Genomic DNA, 26654 nt, shown 5'->3' on the forward strand with positions numbered 1-26654 from the left:
TTTTGATAAATACTTGGGATATTTACATGGGTGGTTTTTCCCTCAGCACTTAAATGTATATAGAAACATATGTAGCTTTAATTTTTCATTAGTATATGTTAATTTTGGTATAATTTAATGCTTTGGCAAAGAGAGTAGTGTAGCATAGTACAAAAGAAAACTATGGTAAGCTATGGTTTCGTTACAACATTTGCAGTTTTTTCTCAGTGTGACCATGATAGTGAAAAGTGATGTTTTTGAAAAGTACTTTGGGGTATGAGAACAAATATCAATCAACATTTTTGTGTATACGCTGATGAAGTGAAGTAGAGGGAAAATACTTTTCTAATAAGTCAAATGTGCCATTAATTATGCTATATCTACTCACCAGGTAGTGTTTCCATGGAGACAATCACAAATAGTAAAGGACTTGATGCATTTAGTAGCATTTGTCTTTTAAAAACCAGTATGTAAAAGGCGTAGACTTGTTCTTATTACATAAACCTATCTACATGTATTTTGATATAAAAGGCAAGTCCTAGAATTCATAGACACAGATTCAGAAAATAGAAAATGAGTTTCAGGTACAAAGTCTTCATGCAAATGTGTTACCTACTAGTCATGGGAGATTTACTGAGAATGGCCACAAAACAAAAAATGATGGTATGGTGCTGGACATGAAGCAGATGCAGAAAACACGTGCTTCTTAACAGATTTACTGCTAAGGCTTATTTCTGTTTCAGTGTGCCTATCATGGAAGTAATGGTTGTTTTCAATGCCAACTGCTTTTATTCTCCTTGCTGCAAAAGGGCAAAATGAGAGAAGTCTTAAAGTTTTATACACAATGTAAAATAGTAAAAATCATTTATTTTAAAGTCAAATGAAAGGAGACCACATTTTATATGCATGTTATTGACTTATGTATAAAGATTAAAAAAAACCCACATACACTACAGAAAGCAACAACAGCTTTCTTCATAGGTACCTTTATTGTGCATGTATTTGTTCTTTTTGGGTTGCAAGTGCAGCATAGGGAAATTCCCAGGCTTGGTGCACACATGAAGCTGCAACTGTTGTGGCAATGATGTGGCATATGCAGGATCTGAGCTGTATCTGTGGCCTACAATCCTCAGTTTGCCTCAAAAGCCTAATCCTTAACCACTGGGCAGGCAAGGGATGGGACCCATATCCTTGCACACATTTTGGGCTATTAACCTGCTGAGAGAGAGCAGGATCTCTGATATAGGTATCCTTAATATTGTGCTACTTTACTCTCTGTGGCAAAGGATCATATTTAAGTTGCTTTGGGAAGAAAAAACAAGTAATGGAGAATTTTATTAAGTAAAAAAAACCTCACCTGATTATTAATTAAGCCTAGTGATCTGGATTAGTTTGTGTTTGTTGTTTGCTTGTTTTGGGTGATTTTAAAGTTTGGAATTGTTTTTTCTTTTTTCTCCTGGAGAAATGCAACAAACAAGGACATGCAATAAACTCTCAGATAGCCTTCAATATTAATCATTGACTAGGTATTTCATTGAGTTGGATTTTTTCCAGCTTCATTCATTTTATTCCTCTAATATAAAATTATGTGGTGGACACAGTTGAAGCCTAGGCCCTCTGCACAGAGGTTCTCATGTGGGTACTCACAAGGTGCTTAGTGAATTCCTGAGAAGCAGACTTGGAGAACACCATCTCTCCAGAGACTAGGAGTGAGATAGGTGTACTCTTGGAAATGGCATCAAAGGTGGCCTCAGGAGAGTTGCCCAGCTTGGCAGTGCAGCCCCTGGTAGAAGTGTAGCAGTCATCAATTCCACATCAGCAGTAGCTTCTTAGGACAGGGGCTGAGACAATGCCAGTGGCCCTGGGGGCAGGGAAGAGGCACACCAGCATGGAGACACAGTGGAAAGGCACTTTGCAAAGGATGATATGTGGCTTGCCAATCTTGTCCCCCGGGAGCCTTCACACTGCACCTGGATGATGGAGAGCTTGGCCAGAATGATGGCCCCATGGGTGGCAGTGGATACCAGCTTAGAGCATTTGGCACCAAAACCAACGTGTCCTTGGTAATCCCTAGTGGTGACAAATGTCTTGAACATGGTCCTCCGACCAGCAAGTTCTGCTTCTGCACAGGCATCATCTTCATAGACTGGTCCTTGAAGAATGCCCCCAGGAAAAGTCGATGATCTCAGATTCTTTGATGGGCAGAGCAAAGAGAGAGATCTCTTTCTTCCAGGGACTTGATCTTCATGTCTTTGACTCGGTGGGCCACCTTGGTGATTGGGAGCTTTGTCTTCCTTGTCGTCAGCTCTGCCCCCTACAAGCTCCCCATCCTTGTCCTCATCTGCCTGGGCCATGACCCTGGCCTCCCTGCAGCTCTGGAAGCCTTTGTGGAAGAGCCTTGGTCTCCAGCTGTAGGTGCCCAGAGCCTCCAGCCTTCCTGGAGCCTCTGGCCCCTCCCACAACACCAGCATCATCTGCCTTTTAGTGTTATCATGAAGAAGGAAGTTCTAGATTTTTGAGGTTCAACTGGTTTTATAGAAATTGATCTGTATTGGAAAACTGAGTGTGGTTTGTAGGTATTTCCTTCTAGGGTTTAGCTTTTCTTGTCATCCTTTTAACAGAGACTTCCAAGGAACACAATTTAAAAAATATTTAGACTCAGTTTGTACTCACTTGTTAATATTTTCTTTTATGGACAATGCATTTGGTATCAAATCTGGCAGTTTGCCTAATCCTAAATTTGAAAAAATCTTACTTTCATTTTTTCTCCAAAGATTTGTATAGGTTTTACATTTTGTGTGGAATCTTGCTCCAATTTACGTAATTGTTCACTGTGGTGATACCTAAATTTTTGTTGTTGTAGTTTGTGTGTGATGTTCATCTATTTCAATACTTTGATGTTTGTTGTTTTTTGCCTATGATAGTCACCTGCTCAAAAGATTACCATATCTCCATTAAATTGTGTTTGCACTTTTGTGTAGAAACACATAAATGTAAGAGCATGGTTATGTTTTTGAGTTCTTTATTCTGTCTGACAAAACAGGGAAGGTTTTATTTCTTGTTTCTGTCCAATTTATATCTGTCTCTGCCAGTTAAATGCAGTCTTCTAGCCACCATTGCTTTGCTGGGATTTTTATATTAGTTGGATTAAATCTGAAACTCAAGAAGCCATTTGACTAGAATCCATTATTTTCAAAATATCTTGAATCTTCCAATCCATTGATATTCTTCCAATCCAGAGTGTAGCTCCATATTTTCTTCATTTTTTTTAATACCCAGCCCCAGAATTTGGTATATTTATACTTCTTTTTCAACAATTCTTAACAGTACTGCATTTTTAATATCCATGTCCCTTTGTTAGAAGTACATGTTTGTGTATATTGATCTAGTATCCTGTGTCTATGCTGAACTCTCTGATTCTGTGAGTTTCTTAGTATGCTCTGGGATATTTATAGGTGTGCAATCATATCTCAAAACAGGGAAGGTTTTATTTCTTTTTCTTTCTTTCTTTCTTTCTTTCTTTCTTTCTTTCTTTCTTTCTTTCTTTCTTTCTTTCTTTCTTTCTTTCTTTCTTTCTTTCTTTCTTTCTTTCTTTCTCTATCTCTCTCTCTCTTTCTTTCCTCTCTAACTCTCTCTCTCTTTCTTTCTCTCTCTCTCTCTTTCTCTCTCTCTCTCTTTCTTTCTCTCTCTCTCTTTCTTTCTTTCTTTCTTTCTTTCTTTCTTTCTTTCTTTCTTTTTTCTTTCTCTCTCTCTCCCTCTCTCTCTTCCTTTCTCTCTCCCTCTCTCTCTTCCTTTCTCTCTCCCTCTCTCCCTCTCTCTCTTCCTTTCTCTCTCCCTCTCTCCCTCTCTCTCTTTCTTTCTTTCTTTCTTTCTTTCTTTCTTTCTTGCTTGCTTGCTTGCTTTCTTTCTTGCTTTCTTTCTTTCTTGCTTTCTTTCTTCCTGACCTACCTACTTTTTACATCTTGTCGTAGTATGTTACCTAGATCTTCCTGGCCATTACTAAGTGGTGATGGCAGACACTTTACTCCATTTCTGGATTTAGAGGGAAATTGTTCAGTCTTTCATTATAAAATATATCATTATAGAGTTTTCATAGGTGTTTTAAGTGGAGGAAGTTCACTTCCATTCATAGTTCAAACTTTACATGTTCAAATCAAGACTGAGTGTAGAATTTTGTCAATTTTTTCTTCACTGGCTGTTGTATTAAGTGTTTTTTCCTCTTCCATCAATTTAACATGGCAGAGTGTTTGAATCCATCCACAATGATTTTAGAGTTATCAACCAGTCTTGCATGATTGAAACAAATGGCAGTGATCATGATCTCTGTGCGTGTCTCTCTTGTGTATATATATATCTCCAAGTAAATACTTCGCCTGGGATTCTTTGCATCTCTGGCCATGATGGGATTTGGACTTTTTTATATTGCTTTTTTCTAATTTTGGAGTAAGGCTAATACTGCCTTCATTAAATGAATGAACATGTGTCCCCCACCCTTTAATGTTTTCGAGGTGATCATAGAGAACTGATGTTAATTCTTACACTGTTTGGTGAAATTTTACAATTTCTATCTCATTATGTAGAATCGGTGTTAATTCTACAAATGATTGGCAAAATACTCCAGTATTGACCATCTAGGTCTGCAGACTTCTCTTAAACATTTAGTCATAAGATGTAAGTAACTTCTTTGGCAACCCTGTGGTATGCAGAATTTCAAAAGCTAGGGACAAAACCCTCACCATAGCAGTGGCCTGAGCCACTGCAATGACAATGCCAGATCCTTACCCTTCTGAGCCACCAGGGAACTCCTGAGAATTGAGTATCATTTATAGTGGAGAATTATCTCAACTGTGTCAGTGTATGCTTTCTGAAGAATTTGTTCATATCACCTAGGTCTTAATCTTATATGTTCATAGTATTCACATTTATATTTTTGTTACTATTATTATTACTGCAGGGATGTAGTGAAAGCCCACTTCCTTCTTGATTCTATAAAATGTCTTTCCCTTCTTTTTGTTGGGTAGTTTAGATTTTATCACTTTTATTGATCTCTTGAAAGAATCAGTTCCTTGATTCATCAAAATTTCTTCTTTTTTTGGACTTTTTCCCAATTCTTTGGCTGTTCCTGTGGCATATGGAGGTTCCCAGGCTAGGGTTCAAATCAGAGCTGTATCTGCTGGCCTATGCCAGAGCTACAGCAACTCAGGTTCCACGCCATATCTGCAACCCCACCACAGCAAAATGCAATGCCGGATCCTTAACCCACTGAGCAAGGCCAGGGACTCAACCCACAAACTCCTCTTTCCTAGCCAGATTCATTAACTACTGAGCCACAATGGGACTCCTCATTAAAATGTCTTGTTTCTCTTTCATTGAACTTAATTTTTTAAACTTTTAAATTGATTTCCTTTTATCCTTTAGGCCCTTTTTTTCTTTATGTAGTTCCTTGAAGAGGATGTTTAGATTAGTAACAGACCCATTTTATCTTTTCTAAAGTTTGCATTTTGTGTCATGAATTTTCCTCTCAGCAATGCTTTGCTGCATTTATATCTCAATTGATAGGCTGTAGTTTCTTTTTTCTTTCATTGAGGGTAGGATTTTGTTTTTCTTGACAGCTCTTTGACTCTGGGCTTGGGAAAAGATTCTTGCTTGAACTGTGGACTAGCTTCTAAGTGTGTGGTGCTTTTCCTATTCTGCTTATCTTACTTTTGTACAGTATGGCTGGACAGCCCATTGCATGGTTTTGAATCTTTCAGTTTGTTGAGGTGTAGTTTTTGGCTTAGGTGTAGGATTCATGGGCCCTTGGACATAGTGTGTATTCTGAGTTAGGTAGAATGTACTGTACTATAAAGTTAGACTGTCTTGGTTAGTGATGTTTATTTTTCCTTTTTTTAATAGCTGCACTCATGACATATGGAAGTTCCCAGGCTAGACATCAAGTTGTAGCTGCAGTTGCCAGCCTATGCCACTGCCATAGCAATGTTGGGACTGAGCTGCGTCTGTGACCTGTGGCAATACTGGTAGCTTTAACCTGCTGAAGGAAGCCAGGGATCAAATCCTCCTGGAGACTCTGTAAGGGTCTTACCCTGCTGAGCGACAATGGGAACTCCTGGTATTGTTGAGTTCTGTATCTTTGTTAGTTTTCTGCCAAGTTCTATGAACTGAGAATAATATTGAAGTGTCCTGTTGTAATTTTATTTATTTATTTATTTTTATTTTTATTTTCCCACTGTACAGCAAGGGGGTCAGGTTATCCTTACATGTATACATTACAATTACAGTTTTTCCCCCACCATTTCTTCTGTTGCAACATGAGTATCTAGACATAGTTCTCAATGCTATTCAGCAGGATCTCCTTGTAAATCTATTCTAAGTTGTGTTTGATAATCCCAAGCTCCTGATCCCTCCCACTCCAGATTTGTCTATTTCTTCCACTCGTTTAGGTTTACTGCACATGTTCAGGTACAAAGACATCCCAGATTGTGGTGTTGTTTTCTTTAGGGTTTTGTTCATTTATCATTATACAGTATCTTTCCATGATATTATCTTTTCTCTGATCTGATTTTTCTAATATTAATAGGTTTAAGTATTCTTGGTTTTCTTTCATTAATTTTTCATTCTATCTTGGTTCCATTTTTCCCTTTCAGTCTGTCTCAATTGTTTCATTGAAATGAATTTCTTCTGAACAGGCTGTAAGTGGATCATGTTTTCCGATTTCTGCTGATCTCTTTATGTTGTTGTATGTAAAGTGTTTAGATTTAATGACAACTATGTCATGGCTTTCTAAAAATCATTGTTATGATTATGGGCTACTTGAAGAGAATTTCAAAATCTGCTTTGATATACCTACATTAAAAAAACAAGGTTGTCCCTGGGCATGTGGAAGTTCCCAGGCCAGGTATTGAATCTGAGCTCCAGGTGCAATCCTATGCCACAGGGAGAATGCTGGTTCCTTGAACACTCTTTGCCAGGCAAGCCATGGAACATGCCCCTCTGCAAGGATGCAAGATGCTGCAGTTGGATTTTTAACAGACTGCATCACAGCCAGAATACCTACTTGTAGTGTTTTTCAATGTATGTCTGTATATCATTTGTGGTGGTTGTTCTAGGTATTATATTGTACATTTACAATTTATTATGGTCTACTGCTGCTCCGTTTTTTTACAAATTTGACTAAAACATAGAAACCTTACCTCCTTTTCAATCCCTTAGCACGCCCCTGTATGTAATTGTCTACTCTCTCTGCATACATTTAGCCTATTTGGTATGACATACTTTCTTTGTCTTTTCGTGGGGGGCACACACATGGCAAATGGAAAATCTAGAAGTAGGGGTCAGATGGAATCCATAGCCACAGGCCTATGCCACAGCAATGCCAGATCCTTAACCCACTGAATGAGGACAGGGATGGAACCCACATCCTCATGGACACTAGCAGGGTTCTAAAGTCACTGAAGCACAGGGAAACTCCATGTAGCATGTATTTTTAATTGTGTTACATTTAGTTCCATATTTACCTTTGATTCTTGCATATGGAGTTTTGATGATATTAAGGAAACATATGCTTCATAAGTTTCTCTTGAGCATCAAGCCTGTTCATGATTGCTTATTTTAAGCACTTTTATGGTAACATTGGCATTTGTCCATCATCTTTTTTCTTTCACATTGAGGGCTTCATTATTGTGTCCTGAACTGCAGGTCAAAAACTGATCCTAAAAGAGAGACTGCATGGCATAAAAAACACACAAGGTAAGTTTATCTTTTAAAAGGGGGGGACAAGGAGGCACTCTGTTCTGCTAACAAAGGCCTCTAGGCTTTATCCCACAAGACTTTTATTAGGGAAGGTGACTTGTTGAGGTAAGTGAGCAAAAGCAGGCATTGGGAGTATCAAAGCTATCACTTAGTGAGATTTAGGGAGACTAATAGCAATGAAAATCACAGGTGTATGCATCTAGGATATAGCGTAGCTGCTTAAAGAACAATGTAGTTAACATATAAGCCCCTTATCTTATTTTGACAGGAGACCCTGCACTTTGGAACTCTGTGTTGGCAGACAGGCTTATCTGGCCTTTGCCATCACCAGCATTCTGTGGCTTCCTGTGCTTTTGCACATACCAATAAGTTTGCTTTCTTCAGAGGTCATCAGTACAGTGGTCTCCAACATCTTCCCCTTTATTATTTACATGTTGCCTAAGAACCACCATAGTAAATTTTGGTTGCAGAGTGTTCATTTGGCTTCTAAGGATCAATCTGATTCTGCAGACTGCACAACAAAGGAAAAAATGTAAATATAGTGACAGAACAGCAATAAAGGAAATCTTTGGATTTTCAAGCCAGGTGTGAGGATCAAAATCCTGGAATTATGATAAAATACTTTGAATAACCTGACCATGGAGCTAAATTCTTGAATGTCTTTGTGTAAGGTAAAACTATCTAGCATAGAATAATATTGACCATAGCATTATGTTGGTAGCATTCAGACACCCAAAACTTAAGCCTTAATTTTTCCAAATTGCAGATGCTGTTAATAGAGTGATCTCAAGTAGTTATATTACAATGACAAGGAAGTTCCATTTGTGTGTGCATATACTCCCCAGTTCTGAACCCATTCAAAAATTACATCTTTTAAACTATCCAATTCATCTCAGAAGGCCAGGTCTAAGGATTGTTGCCCACAACACAATTGTGACAAGATTAGAACAAGATCATTTAAAAATGCATGGGTTTGAACTGTCTGAGACAGGGCTGTAGCAGCCATAGCTACTGAAGTTATGATTCTAATAATAGTAAATACAGCTCCAAGAATCAAACCAATCATTTTTTTCCTCTATAGAGGGCCATTTGAAATATATTATGTAAATTATGTAAAGTGGGGTTTTGTTCCCAAGGTTCCACAAGATTTACAGATAGCCAGAGAGCAGTAGGTTGAGAAGTAATCATAATAGATGGATGCCTGTTGTATTTGTTAATGCATGATGGAAATAACAATTCCTGCATTGACTATGCTATATCTGATGACATGAATTGAAAGAGAGCTGTATCTCCTGTCCTACCATAAGCACATAAGGAGCAAAGACACAAGTCTGAACCCAGCTAGAATGAAGTAGGGAGATGTCCAAAGGCATCTAGATGATTACATTTGGTTACCATAAGTATAATTTGCATCTCATAAGCAAACTCTTTGTAAGGCTTCACCTAATTTCCATTGAGTATTCTGCAGTGGCCTTTCCAAATTTTAGCTATGGGCCAGCCAATCCCAAAGCATGCTAATGTATTTGAAAGCTAGAATTTCTCTGAAGGTCCCTCTCCATTTTCTCAGCCTATGAAAATTATAATTAGCAGATCCAAATGCCCCGTTAGGTCCCCAAATTATTGCCCTATTGTTTTGAATAGAAAAAAACACAGGGTATATTTGTCATGCAATCATGCCATTCTGTATCTCCCTGTAACCAGGAAAGGGCTGGTCTACAAACCTTTTTTGGGGGATTTAGTATATTCATTGTCGGGACACATGATTCTACAGTCTTTTCTTAGCCTCTTTGCTTGCATTGTCTATGCTGAAATATTTCAAAATATGACAAGACACCATCGAAATCCAGGAGGAGAACATAGGCAAAATATTCTCTGACCTTAACCATAACAAATATTTACACAGGTCTGTCTCCCAAAGCAACAGATAAAAAAGCAAAAATAAACCAATGGGACCTAATCAAACTGACAAGATTTGGCACAGCAAAGGAAATCAAAACAAAACCTAAAAGACAACTTACAGAATAGGAGAAAATAGTTTCAGGTGATGCAACTGACAAGGGCTTAATCACTAATATATACTAGTGATTGTAACATCTTTTACAATTCAACCGCAAAAAACGAACCACCCAATGGAAAAATGGGCAAAAGACCTGAACAGACATTTCTCCAAGGCAGATATACAGATGGCAACAAGCACTTGAAACAATGATCAACATCCCTGAATACTAGAGAAATACAAATCAAAACTGCCATTAGATACCACCTCACACCAGTCAGAACGGCCATCATTTATAAGGTCTGCAAGTAACCAGTGCTGGAGGGGTGTGGAGAAAGTGTACTCTCCTGCACTCTTGGTGGGAATGTACGCTGATACCACCATTATGGAGGGACCTTAGAAAACTATACACAGAACTACCATATGACACAGCAATCCCACTACCACATGACAAAGCAATCCCACTACCATATGACACAGCAATCTCACTACTACATGACACAACAATCCCACTCTTGGGCATATATGTGGACAAAACTTTCTGTAAAAAAACACATGCACTGACATGTTCATTGCAGCACTATTCACATTAGCCGAGGCATGGAAACAACCCAAATATCCATGACAGATGATTGGATTAGGAAGAGGTGGTATAAAAGTGCAATGGAATACTATGCAGCCATAAAAAAGTACAAAATAATGCTATTTGCTGCACCATGGATGGAACTAGGGACTCTCATCCTGAGTGAAGTAGGTCAGAAAGAGAAAGACAAATACCACATTATGTCACATATATGGAACCTAAAGTAGAGCACAAAGGAACATTTCCACAGAAATGAAACTCACATTTTGGAGGACAGACTCATGGTGGCCAAGGAAGAGGGGGAGGGAGGGAAGAATGGGACCTTGGGTTTAGTAGATGTGGTCTCTTGCCCTTGGAATGGACAGGCAATGAGCTCCTGTGTGTAGCACTGGGAACTATGTGTAGGGACTTATGATGGGGCATGATAATAGGAGAAAGTAGAGCATATACATATATGAGTAACAGGGTCACCATGCTGTCCAGTAAAAAAAGAAAATGTATTTGGGGGAAAAAAACACTCTCCATGAAATAACCTCAACTTAATAAATGTCATATATGGTATACCCTCAGCTATCAAAATGCCCAATGTTGAAAAACTGATAGCAACTCTTTTAAGAGAAAACAGTGTCCATTCTCACCATTTTAATTCAGCTTGGCACTGGAAGTTATAGCCAGATCACTAAGACAAGAAAATAAAAATTAAAGAAATCCAGGCATCCCCACTGTGGCACAGTGGAAACCAATCCAACTAGTATCCATGTGGATCCAGGTTCCATCCCAGGCCTCACTCAGTGGGTCTGGGATCTGGGGTTGTGGTGAGCTCTGATGTAGTTTTCAGACGTGGCTCAGATCTGGTGTTGCTGTGGCCGTGGTGAATGCTGGCAGCTGTAGCTGGGATTTGACCCCCAGCCTGGGCTCTTTCACATGCCACAGGTGAAGCCATAAAAAGCAAGACAAAAGGAAAAAAGAAAAAATCAAGAAAGAAATCCAAACAAAACTTGTCAGGTTTGCAGATGACATAATGCTGAACATACACTATCCTAATGATGTCCCCCAAAACCTATGAATAAATCAGTGAATTCACTCAAGTTTTGCAACATCGATAGTAATCAAGAGAAATCAGTTGAACCACCATAAATTCATTGAAAATACATGCTCATACAGAGAAATAAGGAAATATTCCTTAAAAGGATGGGAATGCTACAACATTGTATTGTGATGATTGCTGAAAAAATATAAATGGAAAAAAATTCATTGCCTAAATAAAAAATGAAGGCTTTGGACATTTGAGGTCTTTCCGTGTTTCCATACCATAACATTATTTTAATTATTTTTCTTTGATGGTGCTTTTATTAGGAATTACATTGAATCCATACATGGATTTGGGAAGTATGGCCATTATAACATTCATTCTTGTAAGCTGTGAGCATGGTGTCACTTTTCATTTATTTATGTCTTCAGTTGCTTTGACAGTACCTTATATTTTGTAAGGCATGGAACTTCATTTCCTTGGTTGAATTTATTGTTAAGTGATTGTGACGAATGCTATTGCAAATAGGACTGAAAAAACTTTTTCAGGTATTTATTTTTTGGGTATACGACACAACAGATTTTTCTGTGTCTGTTTTGTATCCTGCCATGTTTGCCAAAATCATTTATTTATTGTTTGTTGCTGTATTGGTGCTGTTGTTGTGGTGGTATTATTTTCCACACATAAATTATAATGTCTACATACAGAGACAGGTCACTTCTTTTTTCCTGACTAGGATGGCTTTATTTCTGTTTCTTGCCTAATCATTCTGGAAGGACTTTTCAAACTGTGGTGGTGAGAGGAGACACTCTTATTCCTTGTCTTAGAGGAAAAGCTTTCACTTTTCATCACTAAGTATGTTCGGGGTCATGTTATGACTAAGGCCTTGGTCTTAACCCAGTTTATCCACAATTTTGGGGACCCTCCTCACACCCTAGATCATATTTTTTTATCATAAAAGAATGGTAGAATTTTTAAATACTTTCCTGCAGATTGTGATCTTTATCCATTGTCTCTTTAATGCGTGCTCATTGATTTTCTTTTTTTTTTTTTTTTTGCATCATGTGTACGTTACTTACAATGCTATGTAGGCATCACATGAACATTTATATGTAATAATTTTTCATATATTACACTCCATTTAAAGCTATTATTAAATTTTTGGCTCTATCACTGTGCTATACAATATACCCTTGTAGCTCATATATGTCATATGTCATAGGCTCTGCAACTTAATCTACCATATCTGCTTTGCCCCTCCTCACTTTCCTCTCCCTATTGGTTTGTAACTTCTAATTGTGTCTTTGTATCAGTGTGCCTGTTTCTACCTGGTTATATTGTCCTCTTGTTCTGTTTTTGATTTCACCTGTAAATGGTAACATGCAGCCTCTGTCTTCCTCTGTGATGTATTTCCCTGAGCATAATAGCCTTCATATGGATCCTCTTGTTGCAAATGACAGAATTTCATTCCTTTTCATGACTAATATTCCTTTGTGTGTGTATATACATATATATATATACCAGATCTTCTTTATCCATCCATTTGCAGATGGACACTGAGGATAGGCCATATCTTGGCGATGGTAAAAAATGCTGCTGTGAATATTGGGTTACATATATTTATTCTTATAAGCTGGTTTGGGGGGAGGTGTGTTATATACCCAGAGTGATAGATGCCCAGGAGAGGGATTGCTGGATCAAAGGGTAATTCTACTTTCAGTTTGCTGAGGAATCCCCATATGGTTCTCCACAGTGATTGAACCAATTTACATTCACACCAACAGCGTAATAGGGTTCCCTTTCCTCCACACCTTCTCCAGAATTTATGGTTTGTACACTTTTGGATGATGGCCATTCTGGCTGGTGTCAGGTGGTGCCTCCTAGTGGTTTTGATTTGCATTTCTCTACTAATGAGTGATGTTGAACACCATTGCATGTGTTTTTGGACCTTCTGTATGTCTTGTTTTGGAGAATTGTTTGTTTAGATCACCTGCCCAATTTTTGCTGGGGTTGTTTTTCTTTTTTTTCTTTTTCCTTTTTTCTATTGAGCGGTAGAAGCTGTTTATAAATTTTGGAGATTAATGCCTTTTCAGTCTCTTCACTGGCAGATAGTATCTCATATTCTGTGGTTTGCCTTTTCTTATTGCTCAGGGCTTCCTTTGCCATGCAGAAACTTTTAAGCTTAATTAAGTCTCATTTTTTTAATTTTTGGTTTTATTGTCATTACTCTAGGAGGTGGATCTGAGAAGACATTACTGTGGTTTATAACAAAGCATGTTAGGCCTATAGTTTCCTCTAAGTGTTCTATAGTGGATCTGGTCTTATAGTTAGTTCCTTCATCCATTTTGAGGGTTTTCATTTGTTTGTTTGTTTACAGTGTTAGGAAGTGTTCTAAATTCATGCCTTTATATGTGACTGTGCTGTTTCTTCAGCACCACTTAGTGAACGGTCTGTCTTTCCTCCACTGTATATTCTTGCCTCCTTTGTCATGGATTAGCTGATTGTAGGTGTGTGGGTTTAATTCTGGGTTTTATATGCTGTTTCACTGATCTAAAATTCTGTATTTGTGCTAGCCCCATAAGGCTTTGATGACCATAGCTGCATGGTATAGTCTGAAGTCAGGGAGCCTCATTCCTCAAGCTCTATTTTTCTTTCTCAGGATGGCTTTGTCTACTCAGGGTCTTTTGCACTTCCAAACAAACGTTCAGATATTGTGTTCCATCTGTGAAAGTGCACTTGGTACTTTGATGGGGATTGCATTGAATCTGTAGATTTCCTTGGGTAGTATTGCCATTTTGATAATATTTATTCTTCTAATCCAAGAGCATGGTATATCTTTCCATCTGGTTTTGTCATTGTTGATTTCTTTTATCAGTGCCTTAAGTCTTCATAGTTCAGGATTTTTGTCTCTTTAGGTATGATTCTTCCTAAGTACTGTTTGTTTGTTTGTTGTTTTTGCTTTGCGCCTTTCCTAGGCCCTCTCCAGTGGCATGTGGAGGTTCCCAGTCTGGGGGCTCTAACTGGAGCTGTAGCCACCACCTACACCAGAGCCACAGTAATGCCTGATCCAAGATGTGTCTGTGAACTATGCCAAGGCTCAAAGTAACAACAAAATCCCTAGGCCACTGAGCAAAGCCAGTGATCAAACTTACAACCTCATGGTTCCTAGTCAGATTCATTAACCACTGAGCCACAACCGGAACTCCTCTTCCAAAGTATTTTATTCTTTTTGATGCAATGGTAAATGGGAATGTTTCCCTCATTTCTTTTTCTGATTTTTCATTGTTAGCATACAGAAATGCAGTTGATTTCTGTGTATTAATTTTGTATCCTGCAATGGTGCCAAAGTCCTTGATGAGCTTGAACAGTTTTCTGATAGCATCTTTAGGATGGTCTAGGTATAGCATCATGTCATCTGTATACCGGGACCGTTTTACTTCTTCCTTTCCAGTTTGGATTCCCTTTGTTTCTTTTTTTCTCTGATTGCCCATGCCTTGGACTTCCAAGAGTGTTGAATCATAGTGGTGAGAGTGGACATCCTCATCTTATTCATGATCTCTGTTGAAATTCATTTGGCTTTTCACCATTAAGAATGGAGTTAGGGGAGTTCCCATCGTGGCACAGTGTTTATCGAATCCGACTAGGAACCATAGGGTTGCGGGTTTGATCCCTGCCCTTGCTCAGTGGGTTAATGATCCGGTGTTGCCGTGAGCTGTGGTGTAGGTTGCAGATGCGGCTCGGAACCCACGTTGCTGTGGCTCAGGCATAGGCCAGCGGCTACATCTCCGATTCAACCCCTAGCCTGGGAACCTCCATATGCCTCGGGAGCGGCCCAAAGAAATAGCAAAAGGACAAAAAAGAAAAAAAAAAAAAGAAAAAAGAATGGTGTTAGATCTGGGTTTGCCATCTGTGGCCTTATAATGTTGAGGCAGGTTCCCTTTAAGTCCACTCTGTGAAGTGTTCCTCTCAGTAATAGGTGTTGGATTTTATCAAAGGCTTTTTCTGCTTCTATTGAGAGGATTGCATGGTTTTTCTTTTTCAGTTTGCTAATGCGGTGTATCACACTGCTTGTTTGGTTTGTATGGAAGACTCCTTGCATTCTTGGGATAAGACCCTCTTGGTCATGATGTACAATCCTTGTAATGTATTGTTGGATGCAGTTTGCTAGTATTTTGTGAGGATTTTTTCTTTGACGTTCATCAGTGAAATTAGCCAGTGATGTTCTTATTTTTACGATATCTTCATCTGGTTTTGGTATCAGGGTGATGGTGGCCTCATAGAATGACTTTGGGCATATCCCCTCCTCTGCAAATTTTAGGAAGAATTTCAGAACATGGGTGTTAGCTCTTCTCTCACTGTTTGATAGAATTTGCCCGTGAAGCCATGTGTTCCTGGACTTTTGTTTGCTGGAAGTTTTTAAGTCATGGTTTGGAATTCAGTACTTGTGACCAGTCTGTTCATCTTCTCTCTTTTGTCTTCATTTAGTCTTGGAAGGTTATACTTTTCTAAGAAATTGTCCACTTCTTCTAGGTTTTCCATTTTATTGGCACATAGTTACAGGTAGTAATCTCCTCTGATCCTTTGTACTTCTGTGAGGTCCATTTTATCTTCTCCTTTTTCATTTCTAATATTACTGATTTGAGTCCTTTCTCTCTTTTTTTTCATGATAAGTCTGGCTAAGGGATTTTCAAGTTTGTGGAATGTTTCAAAGAACCAGTTCTTAGTTTCATTGATCTTTTCTATGGTTTCCTTCGTTTCTATTGCCTCAATTTCTCTTCTGCTCTTTATGCTTTCTTTCCTTCTCCTACCTTTAGGTCTTGTCTCTTCTTCTTGCTCTAGCTGCTTCAGATGTAATGTTAGCTGCTTTATTTGAGATTTTCCTTGTTTCCTGAGGTAGGCTTGTATTGTTATACACTTTCCCCTTAGCACGGCTTTTGCTGCATCTCATAGGTTTGGAGTGTCATATCTTTGTTGTCATTTGCTTCTGGGAACTTTGCAATTTCCTCTTTGATGTCTTAAGTGACCCATTAGTTGTTTAGTAGCATGCTGTGTTGTCTCCACATGTTTGAGTTTTTGCATGCTTGTCTTGTTGATTCCCCGTGGTATCGCACTGTGGTCAGAAAAGATGCTTAACGTGATTTCAATTTTTTTAAAATTACCAAGGCTTGAATTGTGGCACAGAGTGTGCCAATCCTGGAAAATGTTCCCTATGTGAACTTGAGAAGAATGTGTATTCTGTTGCTTATGGATGGAATGTCCTATCACTATCTATTACGTCCTGGTGGTCTAAAGCTTCATTTAGGGCCTGTGTTTCCTTGTGGGTTTCCTCCCTTGGTGACCTGTCCATTGCTGTAAGTGGGGTGTTGAAGTCCCCTGCTATTATTGGGTCCTTTTCAATTTCTCCTGTAAAGGTTGTTAGCAGCTGCCTTCCATATTGAGGTGATCCTATATTGGCTGCATATATATTTACAATGGTTATATTTTCTTCTTGGCTTGATCTGTGGTAGTTACCCTTCTTTGTCTTTTACAATATATTTTATTTTAAGGTCTACTTCATCTGATATGGGTATTGCTACTCCAGCTTTTTTTTCTGATTCCTGTTTGCATAGAATACTTCCTTCTAGCTTCTCACTTTCAATTTGTATGTGTTCCCAGATGTGAAGTGGGTCTCCTGCAGAGAGCATGTGTATGGATCTTGCTTTTGTATCCATTCAGCCAGGCTATGTCTTTTGGTTGGGACATTCATTCCACTTACATTTAAGGAGGTCATGGATATGTGTGGTCTCACTGCCATTTTATTAGCTCTTTTGGATTTGGTTTTGTCACTCTTTTTCTCTTCCCTGTTTCTTTGGTTCTCTCCTCTTGTGGCTGGATGACTGTCTTTAGTGTTGTATCTGAGTTGTGTTTTTTTATTTGTGAGTGTTTCCCATTGCTCTGAAGCTTTGATATAGGTTTCTATATACTTTCATGATTGTTTAAGGTGTTGGTCTCTTAACTGCAAGTGCATCTTCATTGTCCTGCATTTGTGCCCTCCTCTTCTCCTGATTTCTGCTTTTGGCAGCAAATTTGTGTGTGAATGCTTTCCCACCTCTACTGTGTATATGCCTTTACTGGTGAGCCTTGCCATTTTTGGTATTTTGTTTCTAGATGTGACCTTTCTTTTCTGCCTAGAGAAGTTCCTTTAGTATTTGTCATAAAGCTGTCTCAGTGTTGTTGAAGCCTCTTAGATTTGCTTGTGTAAACCGTTTTACTTCTGCTTCAAATCTGAATGAAAATGTTGCTGGGCAAAATAATCAGTGTTGACGGTTTTCCTCCTTTCATCACTTTGAGTGTATCATGCCACTCCCTTCTGGCCTGCAGGGTTTTATGCTGCAAATTCCCCTGATTATCATATTGGGGTTCCTTTGTGTGATTATTTGTTTCTTTTCCCTCTGCTTTCAATACTATCTCTGTCTTTAATTTGGGTCAGTTTGCCTAATGGGTGTCTTGGGGTATTCCTCCTTGGGTTTAGTTTATATGGTACTCATGGTGCTTCCAGGATTTGAGTGAGTGGTGCAAATCCCATGTTAGGGAAGTTCTGGGCTATTATCTCTTCGAACACATTTCCTGTCCCTTTCTCTCTCTCGTCCCCTTCAGGCACCCATACACTATGGGTGTTGGTGTGTTTAATGATGTCCCTGAGACCATTCTTTATTTATTTCCACTGGTCTGAACCATTCTTCATCATTCTTCTGTCGTGATGGTGCCATTGGTTGCCGCTATTGAATTTAATCTTTCAGTTATTGCATTTTGCCTCTCTGCTTGCTTAAGTGTCAAGTGGTGTATTGCTTTGCTCCAAGTGTGCTGTAAATGACCAGTTTTTGCCTCCAGTTTATTCCCAATGTCTCCCATCATCTTCAGCATCACCAGTCTAAAGGCCTTTTTCCTGGAGGCTGAGAATCTCCAGATCAATTTGCTTTTTCTTCTGGGAGGGGTTTCTTGCTCCCGTATCAGATTTCTAGTTCACTACAATTTTATAGGTTTTTGGTGTGATCTCCTATTTGCTGGCAATAGAGTTGTAGCCTCTCTTATTTCTGATGTCTTCTCCCCTTGTGGTTGAAGTTGGCATTGGGGCTTGATCTAGGCTTCCTGATGGAAGGCACATGTGTCTGCTGACTGGTAGATGGGGCTGATTGCTATCCTTCAGGAGGGTGGGGGTGTGTCTCCGCATGAGATTGGAGGTGGCTGTTTGCTGGGGGGGCTTTTAAGGCAGCCTGTTTACTGATGGGTGGGGCTGCAATCCAAGCTGGATTTTCTTTCACCTGGGGCCAGATTTTTCTTTCACCTGGGGCCATCTCAGTGACGATGGGTGGGGCCAGATTTTCCCAAACCAGTCACCTCTAGAGGAACACATACTGATGATGACTATTCCTGAGATATTTGCCTCCAATGTCATTCCCCACAATGAGCCACAACCACTTCTAGTTTTCCCAGGAGGTCCTCCAGGAACTGCTGTCAGGTCCAACTCACATTCCTATGGAGCAACTGCTTTGCCCTGGGACACAGTGTGCCCATGAGAGACTGTGTCTGCCACTCAAGAATGTGGTCTACATTTCCCCTAGACCTGTAGAGGTCCAGTGCACTTGCCCCACTTATCTTCAATGTCAGATGCTCCAGGGGCTCTTTCTCCCATTGTCACATGCCTAGGCATGGGTACCTGATGCTGTACTCACATCTCTAACACTTGTGGGTGAGTCTCTATAATATAGTTACTTTCCAGTCTGTGGGTTAACCTCCAGTGTGTATGGGGTGGCTTATATCATGTACTTGCCCCCCCTACCATCTTGATGCGGCCTCTTATATGTCATCAGGAGTAGGACATATTTTTGAATGTTTCCAGTCCATGGGTTTGAAGGTTGTACAGCATTTGTTTATCATGTTTTTCTTTTCTTCTTTTTTTTGGCACCCAAATCATTCTCTATGCCAAAGCTAGAGCATGACACCTAAGGCTTTTAAACTATAATTCAAAGCTAATCAAAATGATATGGATCATGTAGAGAGGATTACTCATATACCAATCAAATAAAAAAAGCCATAAACATGGCTTAGAAATAAACATATGCTTACATGGTTAAAAAATTTTTGATAAGGGAGCCAAAAATACTCTTGAGGAAATGGCTACTTCAAATGTTTTGTGAACCTATGAATGTTTCAAAGAATGAAAAATCTAGCAATTGTAGCAGATTATGTATGCTTATGAATATGAATTTTGTATAAGCTTTGCATATTCCAACATAAGGGGAATCAACATCCAGAATGGTAGCTGAAATAACCTCAATGTTTGTGGACTTATAATCACAAGTTGTACATGTAACACCTGCCAGAGAAGTAATCTTAAAAAAGAGTAATGCGTTTAAATGAGTGAAAGTGAAAACAAGGACCTTTATTTTAAAAAGTAAAAGGTCATAGGCAATGATGAGGAAGGATTTATTTCAGGGATACAGAGATTTGTCAATATCCACAAATCATTGGTATGGTAATCCACAGCAACAAACAAAAAAAAAAAAAACGATGTGATCATCTCAATAGGAGCAGCAAAACTTTTTGACAAAATTCAACATCAATTCCTGATCTAAAAAAAAAATCAACATGCCAGAGAGTGTGTATAGAGCAGAACTAACTCAATATAATAAATCGTGTTGTGGGAACCCCACAGCTAACATGATTCTCAATGGGGGAAAAGTGAAAGCATTTACACTAAAGTCAAGAACAAGAAAATGATGTCCATTTTCACCAACTCTATGCAACATAGCTCTGGGAGTCATAGCTGTGGCATTCAGAGAGGAAAAGCAATAAAAGAAATCCCAGTTGGAAAATAGGTACAATTATTGCTGTTTGCAGATGCCATGATTCTACACATGAAAAACCCTAAAGACATTACCAGAAAACAGTTAGAACTCAACAATGAACTTGGTACAGTTGCAGGGTAGAAAATCAATACAGAGAAATCTACCACATGTCTATCTAAGGACAATGAAAGATTAGAAAGGGAAATCAGGGAAACTATGCCATTTACTATCACATCAAAAGATCAACCACCTGGGAATTAAGCTACCTAAAGACACAAAGACCTGTACTCTGAAAACTCTAACATAACGTTGAAGGAAACCAAAGATGACACCAATATATGGGAAGATATACCTATACCATTGTCTTAGATTGGAAGCATCAGAAAGGGTCAAAATGAGAACACTACCTAAGGCAAGCTTCAATTCAATCCCTAGCAAATTGCACGTGACATTCTTTACAGAACTGGAACAAAATATCACAAAAGTTGCCTGGAAACGCACAAGATCCTGACTAGCCAAAGCGGTATGGAAAAACAAACGAATGAACAAACAAACAAACAAACAAACAAAACACCAGAACTGGCTGAATCAGGCTCCCTCACTTCAGAGTATACTGCAAAGCTACAGTAATCACAACAGTATGGTACCAGCACACAAACAGAAACATAGATCAATGAGCTAGCCTAGAAAACCCAGAAAGAAACCCAAGCAGCTGTGGTCCACTAATCTATCCCAAAGGAGGCAAGAACACACAGTGGAGGGAGGACAGTCTCTTCAATAAATGGTGCAGGGAAGACTGGACAACCACATTTCAGAGAATGAAATTAGAACGTCTTCTAACACCACACACAAAACTAACCTCAGGATTGACTGAAGACCTACTTGTAAGGCCAGAGACTTTAAAACTCCTAGAGGACAGCATAGGCACAATGCCCTTTGACATCAATCACGGCAAGATCTTGTTCCATCCCCCACATCGGATCATTACAACAAAGACCAAAACACACCAATGGGACTGAATTAGGCTCAAAAGCTTTTGGACTGCAAGGGAAATCATTTTTTAAAATGTGATGAGTACCATGTGACACAGCCCTCTCTCTCCTGAGCATATCTCTGGACACAAGTCCAATTCAAACAGGCAAATGCTCCCATATGTTCCCCACAGTATTATTCATGATAGCCAAGACATGGAAAAAAACTAAACGCCCATTGACCCAAGATTGGATGAAGATTTGTGGTAAATACACACAAGGGAATACCACTCAGCCATAAAAAGGACAGAATAATGCCATCTGTGGTGACATGGATGGAACTAGATACTCTCATACTAAGGGATATAAGTCAGAACAAGGAAGACCAACATTGTATATTGTCACTAAAATGTGGGCTCTTAACTATGACAGAAATGATCTCTCTGCAAAGCAGAAACAGATCATGCGTTTGTGGTGCGAGTGTACTGACAGGAATTTGGAGTTGGTGGATGCAGAGTGCTTCATTTAGAATGGAGGGGTGATGGGGTCCTACTGATGGCAAAGGGAATTTCATCTGGTATCTTGGGAGAGAACCTGATGGAAAATGAAAAAAAAATGTGTGTTTGTGTGGCTGTGTCTCCTTGCTGTAGAGTAGGAATTGAAGAAAAGTTGTAAATCTCCTACAATTTATTTTTTTCCAATTTGCCAAATGCAGTGAAAGCAATGTTTAAAGAGACATTTGTAGCAGAGAAGGCAGGTGCAAGAAAAGAAAGATCTGGGAGTTCCTATTGTGGCTAGGTTCCCATTAAGGACCCTCCTCATGTCTTTGAGGATACAGCTGTGATTCCTGGCCTTGCTTGGTTGGCTAAGGACCCAGCATTGCCACAAGTTATGACACAGGTGGCAGATACATCTCAGAACCAGAACTGCCATGGCTGTGGTGTAAGCTTGAACCTGAAGAACTAATATCTACATGCCAGAGGTGCAGATGTAAAAAGGAAAAATGAGAAAGATATAAAATTAATCATTTGAATACCTAATAGGAAAGTAAAGTAGAGCAAAAAAAATACAGAGAGAAAAGGAAAGAACATTAATTCAGTAATCAATAAAGTGAAATCAGGAGCATTACAGAGAATAATCCACAAAACAAATGATATTTCTCTCAAAGATAAATAAAGTCTTTAGGCCCATAGATTGGCCATGAAACAAACAAACAAATAAAAAAACAAATGAGAATCCAAATACTAATATCACCATTGTAATAGGAGACACATCTGCAGATTGCATAGGTATGAAAAAATAGTAAATAAATATATGAACAACTTTATGCTCACAAGCTTAACAGCTGATAAGGGACTGGTCAATTTCTTGACAGCCAAAATCTGTCACACAAGGAGAAATAGACATGATGTGTAAGTCTATTTCAATTAAACAAATTAAATCAATAATTAAAAATAATCCAAAGATGTCCCCAAGGCTGCATGAGATTACCAGTAAATTCCACCAAACATTTGAAGTAGAAATGATACAAGTTTTGTACAATCTCAATCAGAATATAAAGCACAGAGTGTAACTGCTGTGTTTTTCTATCAGTCCAGCACTGTCCTGCCACCAAAAGCCAAAAATTAGATTCTTGGAAAGGAAAATGAGAGAAAAATAACGCTCATAAACCCAGATGAAAAATCCTCTGTGACAAATTAGCAATCATCCTAGGTACGCCTCTTCAAATTTTTGAGGTGAAGTAATATAAGCACTTCAACAGATTGAAAAGGAAACTTCATATGATCAGATCAGTGTAGAAAAGACGTGTCACCAACCCAACACCTATTGATTAGACAAGTCGTGCTGAACTAGGAATAAAGGCAAGTTCCTTAAAACACCTCTAGCTAACATATTTAATAAGGAGAAGCTGAAAAGCTTCCCATGAAGCAAATCACCCCCCTCACCATTTCCATTGAACACTGCACCAGAAATCCCAGCTAAGGCAAGAGTACAAGAAAATGAAATTAAAATATGAGGCAGAACACACAAAACACTCTTTTTCTGCAGATGTCCTAACTATCTTGGTAGGAAAAGCCAAAGATTGATCAGTAAATACTTCTGGAATTAATCTGTAATTATAATAAACTGGCAGGATTCAAGGTTCTTATAGGTTAATTAGTTTCCAGCCATGGAGAAGAGGAAGTTGAACGTGCAGCCAAAGTTTATTTACATGCTCAACCCTCTATATACTGAAAGTAAGTATAAGTGTAACAAAATAGCCACAAATCTAAATGAGGAAACGATGAACATCTGATGAAAGAAATGAGTGGAAAGTAAAAGAAATTAAAGGAAATTAAAATAAGTGCATGAGTAGGCTTTATTAGAAAGACCAAAGCTGACCTAGAAGTCACTTTTTCCCAAAGCGACCTCCAGTTCCATACAATTCAAATCAAGGTGGCAGCAAGTTAGTTTATGAACATTAACATCCTTATTACTCAAAATGTTAGACAGTGTGGTAAAAGATCCAGAGTAGCGAACACAGTGCTGTAAAGGGGCAAAGCTGGAGGACTGATGTATTAGACGTCACACGACAGTGTGGCACCTGTGAAAGAAGAGACACATTTGTTGGAAAAACACCACAGAGCCCAGAAGAAGCCCTCCTAAAACCCAGTCAACTGCTATTTGACACAGGAACAGAAATTACCCAGAGGTGAAAAGGCAGTCTCTTCAGGATGTGGTGATAGAACAACAAAAACTTCTAGACAAAAATTTTATATTGTCCACAAAATAAAAACTAAAGTGGACCACAGACCTCAATTTTAAGAGGTGAAACCTTATAACTTCCATGAGAGAACAAATAAGAAATGCTAAATGACTGTGTTTGTACTGATAGTTTTTCACATCAAGCACCACAGGCATGATCCATGAAAGAAATTCATGGGCAAGTATGATTTCATTTATGAAAAAAAGAAACAAAACAAACAAATTTAACACTTCTCCTCTGTGACATATGATGTCAAAAGTCTAAGAAGACTTGCTTCCTATACCTGGAGAAATTATTTACAAAAGACATATATAAAAAGAACCTTTTCAAAAACATAGGGAAAAAAAACCCCTTAAAAACAACAATAAGAAGAAAAAGAAACTGATTAAAAGTGAAGACAAAGACCTTAACCCACACCAAGGAAATGAAGACACACAATAGTATAAAAGCATATGAAGAGAGGCCCCACATGATATGTTGTCAGAGAAATGCAAACTTTATCAACTAGGAGCTTCAGAGGGACCAAAATGTGGGACACTAACACCAAAGGGTGGTGAGGATGAGTAGCAAAGGAAACATTCCTGCATGGCAGGTGGGGATGCAAAACAGCCCAGCCACATTGTAAGGCAGTTTGCTACTGTGCTGCAAAGATAAACCCATTCTGACCATATGGTCCAACATCCATGCTCTTGGAGTTTACCTAAGAGTAGAAGATACATACACTTACACACACCCAAACATGGCACATGATATTTAGAGCAGCTTTGCTCCTAATGGACAAACCCTGAAAGCAAGCAAGAGTCTTTCAGCAGGTTAATGGGTAACTCAATTTTGTCACATCCAGACAATGGCATAATGGTTGGTGCTAAAAAGAGATGGGTTACCAATGCAAGAAAGGATATGGAGGAAACGTAAATCATGTTACTAAGTGAACAAAGCCCCTCAGAGAAGACTGCATAAACTCTGTGATTCCTACTAAGCATATTCTGGTAAGAGGAAACCCAAGGAGACGGTGACAGGATGAGCTAAGCATGGGAGGGTAGAGGGAGGAGGGCTAAGGAGAGAGGGCATGGAAATGAATGAAGCCCAGAAGGTTTTCATGGTAGTGAATGTTTACAATACCATACTTTACCATAGTGATTACACCTGTCACGAAACATATGGCCAACCCCAAAAGAATGTACAATACCCAGAGCCAACTGGACTATAGGTGATAAGGATGTGTCAGTGTAGGTGAATCAACCATAATAAAGGTAGCTCTCTGGTGGGAGACATTACAATCCGAGGGGCTAAGCAACAGGTCAAGGGAGACACAAAAGGGAAACATCTATGTGCTACTTACTTTTATGCTGAACCTAAAACTATGATTCAAAAATTACGTCATTAAGCAAAAAAAAAAAAATGCAACAAGAAAAAAATACATTATCCCAAAGAAATCCATGGTTTTAGATTTAAAAAACAAATGTAATAAAATACAAAGTTTTTATCTTATAATAATGGGGATTGGGTGGTTGAAATGGATCTCACTATGCTAACATGAACATATGGGTAGGAGTGAACACTTTTCAAGACTTCAGGAGAGAATAAATTCTCTCTTTGCAGTGGTTCGAAGCCATTCATATTCCTTGGGTCATAGCTGTTTCCTTCCTCTTCAAAATCATGCAGGTGTATTCAACAGCCTAAGTGAAGTTATCAACTAGAACTCTGCTTCTGTCATTATATTTCCTTATTGACTCTAACTCTCTTACCACCTCCTTTTGTTGAAGGAAAGGGAACCTTCCTGCACTCTTGCTGGGAAGGTAAGCTGTTACAACTACTATGGAGAGCAATAAGGAGGTACCTTCAAAATCCATACGTAGAACTGCCATGTGACCCAGCAATCCCATGTTTGGCCATATATCCAGACAAAACCTTCCTTGAAAGAGACACACGCACCCACATGGTCATGGCAGCCTTATTCACAGTAGCCGAGACGTGAAGTCCACACTAATGTCCACTGATAGATGATTGGATTAGGAACATGTGGTATAGATACACAATGGCATATGACTTAGCCATTAAAAAAATGAAATAATGCAATTGGCAGCATCATTAGTGGAACTAGAGACTCTCATCCTGAGTGAAGTAAGTCAGAAAGAGAAAGACAAATACCATGTGATATTTCCTATGTCTGGGATATAACATATGGCACAAAGGTACCTTTCGACAGAAGAGGAAATCATGGACTTGGAGAATAGGTTGTGGTTGTCAAGGGGGAAGGGGAGGGGCTGGGAGCTTGGAGGTAAAAAGATGCCAAATGTTGCCTTCGGGACAGATTAGCAATGGGATCCTGCTGTGTAGCACTGGGAATTCTGTCTAGTCACTTACAATGTAACCTGTAATGTGAGAAAAAAAGAATGTGTACATGTCTGTGTAACTGGGTCACCAAGAGGTACAGTAGAATAAATAAATAAATAAATAATTAATTAAACAATAGAAAAGGACTTCAAAATCCTAGAATGTGGGGAAGGAAAGTAAGGATATTGGACTCCATTTTCTTTAACGAGTTTGGCTATCAAGCTACCACAAGCAGATATAGGAAGGGCTTAAAATACTTGAAAAACAGGGCACCCACAAATCATCACAAAACATTACCTGCACAAATGTTGGGGGAGGGGAAGGACACAGGCATATACTAAAAGCAAAACATCAAACCAGAAAAAATAATTGAACGAAAGAGAGACATAAAGTCAACTGGAAAACAAGGTTGACAATGGCAATCAGTATATACAT

At 38.9% G+C, this 26654-nt stretch overlaps 1 pseudogene; it reads right to left on the reverse strand.

Moving 5' to 3' along the window:
* Positions 1-1563: 1563 nt before the first annotated feature.
* LOC110257923 (small ribosomal subunit protein uS5 pseudogene) overlaps positions 1564-26654 on the reverse strand; it is a 54786-nt pseudogene continuing 29695 nt past the window's right edge.

The sequence above is a fragment of the Sus scrofa genome, chromosome Y (assembly GCF_054392235.1).
Source record: "Sus scrofa isolate SSC_HxYL_T2T_F1_AM1 chromosome Y, Sscrofa_HxYL_maternal_Yorkshire_Landrace_v2.0, whole genome shotgun sequence".
Classification (NCBI taxonomy): Eukaryota; Metazoa; Chordata; class Mammalia; order Artiodactyla; family Suidae; genus Sus; species Sus scrofa.